Genomic DNA, 8,777 nt, shown 5'->3' with positions numbered 1-8,777 from the left:
CTGACATCTATAACTAATCTGTTTAAATTTAATTAAGGATTAAAAGATATGCATTTTCATGGGCAGGGCCACCTGCCACCACTACAGTGTGTGAATTAGATCCATCCTCTAAAACTCCACCCTCTCATTCAAATATGGTCACTTCTGGCTCCAAAAAAAAACAAGATAGCGACTTCCTAAATGCTGAGCTCAAAGTTTTAAAAAGGGTAGTTTACAAATGAATGGGTGACATCACCGTAGCTACATCCATTATTTATATGTTCTATAAACCACCGAATATTAACAATGACAATTAATGGTGTGAAGAGGCCTTTTTTGTAAAAGAAAAACATAAATGTATTTCTAATGAATTTTTAAAATGTATCTTAATGAATAAAGTGATTCACAACACATTGTATATATTATTTATATTTTATTTGTCACCACTACTCAAAATATCTGCGATTTCTGAAGAATTTCCAGAGAACAGCATGTTTAAAAGCTCCCAAGCGGAATATTTTGTGTACACAGTCAATAGGATGCATTATAAGCTGATTGTATCATTAGAAAATCAAATCAGTATTTTCCTATTTAAACAGGATTCCCTCAATTCATTTTCTGGTGACATTCAGATCCATTAATAATCTTTTGTAAAAAAGCTATATATGTGTTTAATATGATATTTTGACATGCATATATATAATATCATGTTCACTTCATAAATATTTTTTAAAAAAATAATGTACCTTAACAATATGATAAGTAGACTGAAGTGTGCCTTGTGTGGTCGGCCATGCTTGTTAAAAAAAAAAGGGGACGTGAATTTACTGCAGTCCAAGTCTGTGGATTTGGGTGGATTCAGATGACAGTAATTATACATAAATCTATACATCCCAAAGTTATGGCCATTGGAGGGGACAGGGGACCTGAATGACTTTAACTGCAAAAACCACCCTGGACCATTTTCTTCAACATTTTAAAAATGATTTAAAAAAAAATACATATATATATATATATATATATGTATGTATATATATTTGAAAATGTGTGTGCCCTTGTAGCTTAAGACTGTCATTTTGAATGGGCAACTATAATGACTGACACTGACAGCACTTGTATGACAATTACTTAGTACATGTAGTCCATTACTTACCACTGATTTCATTACAGAGGAACATTTCAGCTGTTATATATTAATTTGAGAGGAAATAAGGATATTTCTGTCTGTCTCATTGGAAAAGCAATGAATGTGCAATCAAATGTAGCATTAATGAGGCAGAATGTATAACCACTATGTAATACCCATTTAATTTAAGTGTTCATGAAGGTTTTGCAGTTCAAATGCCCTCAGATTAGTGTTGCACTTCTGCCCTCTTGTGGCTGAAAATCACACAAGAATTTCACCTGAGCACCGACCAAAGTAGCGACACCCACTCCACAAACTGAAGTGAGCTCATCTCGGCTTGATTTGTATGCTGTTTTGGATGAGCAGCTGACTTGCTCACATTGATCTATAAACGTGGCCTGATCACATCATGAGTGTTTGTGATATCAATTTTTTTTCAATGTTAATTGGACTTTTTCCTCCTGATGTCTGATCCCACTTGTCCATATCTTTTTATGTGCACCAAGTTCTACCATGAGACATGGAAATGCATCCTGTACACCACACCTAACAATATTTTTCTCTCTTCATTTAAAACTAGAATTACTTTTTTGTGGTTGTATGCCTCAGCAAATTAGTCAAGATACAGTTTACATCCACATCTGTCCAGACTTATATGTAATCATGAAAGCTGACAATGCTTCCAATGTGGATGTTGATGCAAAGAAGCTACAAATTCTACAACATGGATGCTTCAATTACATTGTGCCCCAGGCAGCAAAGACGATCTCTACAATCAGCACAATTTTAGGTGGACACCCAAGATTAGTGCCACCAGTTCAGTACCTGACCAAATGTCTCCCCTTCTGTTCCTGAGTGACATGCTGCCTTCATGTGCTCCCCGAAAAAATCGTATTTAGTGTATTTGTGACTTACAAGCACATGAACAGCCCTCCAAAGCCGTAAGAATTGACTTATGACCCAAAGCATGTTTTGTGATCTTTGACCTATGATAACCAAAATAAAATCGGTTCATTGTTGAGTCCAGGTGGACGTTAGTGCCAGATTTGTTCCCTCAAGATGTTCTAGAGATAGTACGTTCACATATATGTTATATCTGGATTGGGCTGCTTCACACACTGCATGTCAGACTTTTTCAACAAAATCAATTAAACTATCCTTTCCATATAACCACTATGAGAGATAGTGGATCATACTGGTTTGCACTGTTAATGGTTGTGAGAGAGTTTGAGTGCTCTCCTTGTCTTTCATCCTCTAAAGACACACAGGACAAGTGAGCTAAAACAACTACATTGACCTTACATGTGAATGTGTACATTACATGTATGTCTGTCTGCCAACACCACACATTAGCTCTTTGACAAACATGCAGCCTTTCCGGTAACAACAATTAAGGGTGCACCCTGATGCACACATACACTCCTTCCATCCATCGTAGGATAAGCTGTACAAAACTGGTGGATCTTCATTACATAAGCTTGACACTTTATAACTTTCTTGAGTAAAATACACATTGCTGGCATCATGAAAGAGCAGTTCTGCTGCTATGAGGTTATCAACAGACCTGAGAGATGAGTCAACATGCACAGGCAAGCACTGCTAATGGTGGCAGATTTATTTAAAGAGGACCAATTGTTCACAAGAAAGTTTTATGTTTTAACAAACTACTGTGAAAACACAGGTCCTTAACATTTAAACAAGTCAGGGCAGCATGGACCGGTGAGTGAAATGAAAGCTATTTGTCATGTTCTACCCCCGTACACAAAGCTGTTATATAATCTCTCCCCCTCCCTCTGTCACTATATTTGTATAGTTGTCTGACTATCATCTACCTGTTTGTGTGCCAGCATACTGCACGCAGCTGTGGCAGGTAAAATCGCATGTTCCTTTAAGAAACTCCACCTTTATAGAGGAACATCACATTCTGACAGTGGTAGCCTGAGGTGTTTACAGGTAGAATATAAGAACTAGAGATTCCTCTCTCGTACTTGCTGATCTACCCAAACTAAACACTCTCCCTTTCTGGCTAGTGAGGTAAGATTAAGATCTTTATGAGCATGCAGCATTTTAAACAGCTTAAATTACACTTTAATGTACAATTTTGCAGCTTGTGGTATTCATAGCTGAAGGCCGTGTTTCAATTGTGTTATTAATTTTGCTAGAAAACATGCTGTTAGTGCAACATCCAAACCAATGATTAACAGCAGCAAATCAGAGGTATAGGGTGTCTGCAATATTTTACTATTTTATTATATAAGGAGTCCACTTACTTTTACTTAAACTGACATTTAAATGTACTGCATAAAATATACAGTAAAGGCAACCCTTTCAGTTTTGCTCTAATTTCCATGAGTTGAAATAGAGTATCTAATAGTTTTTTGTTTTTTTTTTATGCACAGAAAAGGCTTTTCTCTCTCTCTCTCTCTCTTTTTTTTTTTTTTTTTTTTTTACAAATTTGTTTAAATCTGTTTTATTGAGCACTTTGCTACCATAGTCCATAATCCATCCTCCTAACAGATGTGGCCTATTAAAATGCTGTTTAACAGCATCATTACTGCACAGGTGTGCTTGGTATAGTTACAATAAAAGGGCGCTCTTAAATACGCAGTTTGATCGCACAAACACATTGCCACAGATGCCACAGGTTTTGAGGGAGTGTGCTGTTGGCATGCTGACTGCAGAAATGTCCAACAGAGCTGTTGCCTGTGAACAGCAAATTCATGTCACTATTAAACTGTATCCAAAGTCATTTTAGTGAGTTTGACAGTAACCATCCTCATACCTCAGATATAGTCACCAATATAGAGGCTCGCACACAGAGATAGAATAATCCCCTCGCATAATCGAGATATAGCCTCTTCGCAGAGTCGCTCACCACACACTCAGATTTACACTTATACCCACTACGCTGCATCTACCATGAGTAAACTACCCCTCACTCTAGATATACACACGCTCAGTATAGATATATCACCAACCTCTCTATCACAGCCCTCTCCCCCCCCCCCCCCCCCCCCCCACATCCCCCCCCCTACCACCACCCGCTCCCCCCACCTACCACAAAATCCCCCCCTCCCTACCCACCCCCGCTTTACCCCCTCCCCCACCCCCCCCCCAGCCCCCAATACCCCCCCACCCCCCCCACTCCCTACCCCCTATACCCCCCAGCTCCCCCCCCCGCTTCACCACTCCGCTGCCCCACAAACCACCCTTCCTCCCCCCCCCCCCCCCCCCCCCCCCCCCCCAGAGCGCCCCCCCCCCCTCCCCCCCCCCCGATATACTCCCCCCCCGCCACCCCAGAGAATCCCCCCCCTAACCTCCCCCCCCCCGCCCCCCCCCCTCCCATTCCCCCCCCCATCCCCCCCAGAGAGAGATATAGCCCCCTGGCCGCTGAGTCACCCCCCCCCCTCCCCCCTCCCCTCCCTCCACCAACCCACACGATCCCACCCCGGGTTTCTCTACCATCTCTCCCCCCCCCCCCCCATCGCCACTTCGCTCTACTATACCCCCCCCCCCATATAGATATTTCCCCCCCCCCCGCCCCCCCCCCAGACCCCCCCCCTACTCCACATATACCCCCCCCCCCCCCCCCCCCCCCCCGCCCCCACCCCCTCCCTCTCCCCCCCCCCCTCAACTACTCCCACCCCTCCCCCCCCCCCCCGCGACCCCCCCTCCCCCCTCTCCAAACCCCCCCCCCCTCCATGTTGTGCCCCCCCCCCCTCACACCCCCCCCCCCACCCCCCCACCCCCCCCCCCCCCCCCGCCCCCCCCCCCCCACCGGCCCCCCCCCCCCACCCCCCCCCCCCCCCCCCCCCCCCCCCCTCACCTCCCCACGATATCTACCCCCCCCCCCCCCCCTCCCCCCCCCCGCCCGCATACCTCCCCCCTCCCCCCCCCCAAACTCCCTATATATTTGAGCCCCCCCCCCCCCCGACCCTCACTCCCGACTCGAGCCCCTCTGTGAGTAGCACTCTCCGCGGAGACTAGACGACGCCTTGTCCATGCGGCCCACTCGCCCCCTAGCCCCCCGCCTCATATACACGCCGCGCTCTAACGCGCACCTCCCGTACACCCCAGTTGTATATAGCATAGCAGATTAGGAGAGATAGAGATGTGTGTGTGTGGATAGAGTCTTTGTGTTGTGTGTCCTCCTTCCACCCACTCCCTCCAGTTCTGTGATCACCCCTAAAAATACTATTGGTGAGAAATGAACGAGGAGGAGGAGAGGAAAAAATGACGGGTAAACGGTTATTGATTTTTCTGAACGGTTATGATTTGTTATCCGTGTACCCGTTTACACGTGTAGATGTTGACATCCCTAATATTAACTATGCAGCATCAATAATTGCACAGATGTGCCTTTAGCTGGTCACAATAAAAGGCTGCTCTAAAATGCATTACCAAAAACATTTCCCAAGTCATTTCTGTGAATTCGGCAGCACATCCAAGCGGTCTAACAACAACAGACCACGTGTAACTAAACCATCCCAGGACCTCCACATCCAGCTTGTTAATTTACATGAGACCGGCCACAGAGCTGAGCTTACCTGAGATGGTTTCTGATTGCTTGTGCAAATCAGTTGTTGCATGAGCTGTTGGGATGGCTGGTGTTAGACAGTCTTGCATGTGAGGATGCAGGATGTGGAGGTCCTGAGCTGGTGTGGTTACAAGTTGTTCCCAGCTATGAGGATGGTTACCGTCAAACTCACTAAAATGACTTTGGATACAGTTTAATAGTGACATGAATTTGCTGTTCACAGGCAACAGCTCTGTTGGACATTTCTGCAGTCAGCATGCCAACAGCACACTCCCTCAAAACCTGTGGCATCTGTGGCAATGTGTTGTGCGATCAAACTGCGTATTTAAGAGCGCCCTTTTATTGTAACTATACCAAGCACACCTGTGCAGTAATGATGCTGTTAAACAGCATTTTACTAGGCCACATCTGTTAGGAGGATGGATTATGGACTATGGTAGCAAAGTGCTCAATAAAACAGATTTAAACAAATTTGTAAAAAAAAAAAAAAAAAAAAAAGAGAGAGAGAAAGAGAAAAAACCCTTCTGTGCATAAAAAAAAAACAAAAAACTATTAGATACTCTATTTCAACTCATGGAAATTAGAGCAAAACTGAAAGGGTTGCCTTTACTGTATATTTTATGCAGTACATTTAAATGTCAGTTTAAGTAAAAGTAAGTGGACTCCTTATATAATAAAATAGTAAAATATTGCAGACACCCTATACCTCTGATTTGCTGTTAATCATTGGTTTGGATGTTGCACTAACAGCATGTTTTCTAGCAAAATTAATAACACAATTGAAACACGGCCTTCAGCTATGAATACCACAAGCTGCAAAATTGTACATTAAAGTGTAATTTAAGCTGTTTAAAATGCTGCATGCTCATAAAGATCTTAATCTTACCTCACTAGCCAGAAAGGGAGAGTGTTTAGTTTGGGTAGATCAGCAAGTACGAGAGAGGAATCTCTAGTTCTTATATTCTACCTGTAAACACCTCAGGCTACCACTGTCAGAATGTGATGTTCCTCTATAAAGGTGGAGTTTCTTAAAGGAACATGCGATTTTACCTGCCACAGCTGCGTGCAGTATGCTGGCACACAAACAGGTAGATGATAGTCAGACAACTATACAAATATAGTGACAGAGGGAGGGGGAGAGATTATATAACAGCTTTGTGTACGGGGGTAGAACATGACAAATAGCTTTCATTTCACTCACCGGTCCATGCTGCCCTGACTTGTTTAAATGTTAAGGACCTGTGTTTTCACAGTAGTTTGTTAAAACATAAAACTTTCTTGTGAACAATTGGACCTCTTTAAATAAATCTGCCACCATTAGCAGTGCTTGCCTGTGCATGTTGACTCATCTCTCAGGTCTGTTGATAACCTCATAGCAGCAGAACTGCTCTTTCATGATGCCAGCAATGTGTATTTTACTCAAGAAAGTTATAAAGTGTCAAGCTTATGTAATGAAGATCCACCAGTTTTGTACAGCTTATCCTACGATGGATGGAAGGAGTGTATGTGTGCATCAGGGTGCACCCTTAATTGTTGTTACCGGAAAGGCTGCATGTTTGTCAAAGAGCTAATGTGGTGTTGGCAGACAGACATACATGTAATGTACACATTCACATGTAAGGTCAATGTAGTTGTTTTAGCTCACTTGTCCTGTGTGTCTTTAGGGGATGAAAGACAAGGAGAGCACTCAAACTCTCTCACAACCATTAACAGTGCAAACCAGTATGATCCACTATCTCTCATAGTGGTTATATGGAAAGGATAGTTTAATTGATTTTGTTGAAAAAGTCTGACATGCAGTGTGTGAAGCAGCCCAATCCAGATATAACATATATGTGAACGTACTATCTCTAGAACATCTTGAGGGAACAAATCTGGCACTAACGTCCACCTGGACTCAACAATGAACCGATTTTATTTTGGTTATCATAGGTCAAAGATCACAAAACATGCTTTGGGTCATAAGTCAATTCTTACGGCTTTGGAGGGCTGTTCATGTGCTTGTAAGTCACAAATACACTAAATACGATTTTTTCGGGGAGCACATGAAGGCAGCATGTCACTCAGGAACAGAAGGGGAGACATTTGGTCAGGTACTGAACTGGTGGCACTAATCTTGGGTGTCCACCTAAAATTGTGCTGATTGTAGAGATCGTCTTTGCTGCCTGGGGCACAATGTAATTGAAGCATCCATGTTGTAGAATTTGTAGCTTCTTTGCATCAACATCCACATTGGAAGCATTGTCAGCTTTCATGATTACATATAAGTCTGGACAGATGTGGATGTAAACTGTATCTTGACTAATTTGCTGAGGCATACAACCACAAAAAAGTAATTCTAGTTTTAAATGAAGAGAGAAAAATATTGTTAGGTGTGGTGTACAGGATGCATTTCCATGTCTCATGGTAGAACTTGGTGCACATAAAAAGATATGGACAAGTGGGATCAGACATCAGGAGGAAAAAGTCCAATTAACATTGAAAAAAAATTGATATCACAAACACTCATGATGTGATCAGGCCACGTTTATAGATCAATGTGAGCAAGTCAGCTGCTCATCCAAAACAGCATACAAATCAAGCCGAGATGAGCTCACTTCAGTTTGTGGAGTGGGTGTCGCTACTTTGGTCGGTGCTCAGGTGAAATTCTTGTGTGATTTTCAGCCACAAGAGGGCAGAAGTGCAACACTAATCTGAGGGCATTTGAACTGCAAAACCTTCATGAACACTTAAATTAAATGGGTATTACATAGTGGTTATACATTCTGCCTCATTAATGCTACATTTGATTGCACATTCATTGCTTTTCCAATGAGACAGACAGAAATATCCTTATTTCCTCTCAAATTAATATATAACAGCTGAAATGTTCCTCTGTTATGAAATCAGTGGTAAGTAATGGACTACATGTACTAAGTAATTGTCATTTGCTTTTCCAATGAGACAGACAGAAATATCCTTATTTCCTCTCAAATTAATATATAACAGCTGAAATGTTCCTCTGTAATGAAATCAGTGGTAAGTAATGGACTACATGTACTAAGTAATTGTCATACAAGTGCTGTCAGTGTCAGTCATTATAGTTGCCCATTCAAAATGACAGTCTTAAGCTACAAGGGCACACACATTTTCAAA

The 8,777-nt window shown here is 42.6% G+C and overlaps 1 protein-coding gene across 1 annotated transcript in view; it reads left to right on the top strand.

The window, feature by feature from the left end:
* The first annotated feature begins 3,110 nt into the window (after window positions 1-3,110).
* Window positions 3,111-8,777, top strand: part of LOC121953760 (calpain-8-like) — a 30,733-nt gene continuing 25,066 nt past the window's right edge. The window contains exon 1 of the mRNA XM_042500981.1: window positions 3,111-3,139. The gene's annotated coding sequence lies outside the window, so the exon portion shown is untranslated. The remainder of the gene's footprint in view (window positions 3,140-8,777) is intronic.

Source organism: Plectropomus leopardus, chromosome 14, assembly GCF_008729295.1.
Source record: "Plectropomus leopardus isolate mb chromosome 14, YSFRI_Pleo_2.0, whole genome shotgun sequence".
Taxonomy (NCBI): domain Eukaryota; kingdom Metazoa; phylum Chordata; class Actinopteri; order Perciformes; family Serranidae; genus Plectropomus; species Plectropomus leopardus.
Note: the sequence above shows the minus strand (reverse complement) of the source record. Positions and strands in the feature narration are given on the sequence as shown.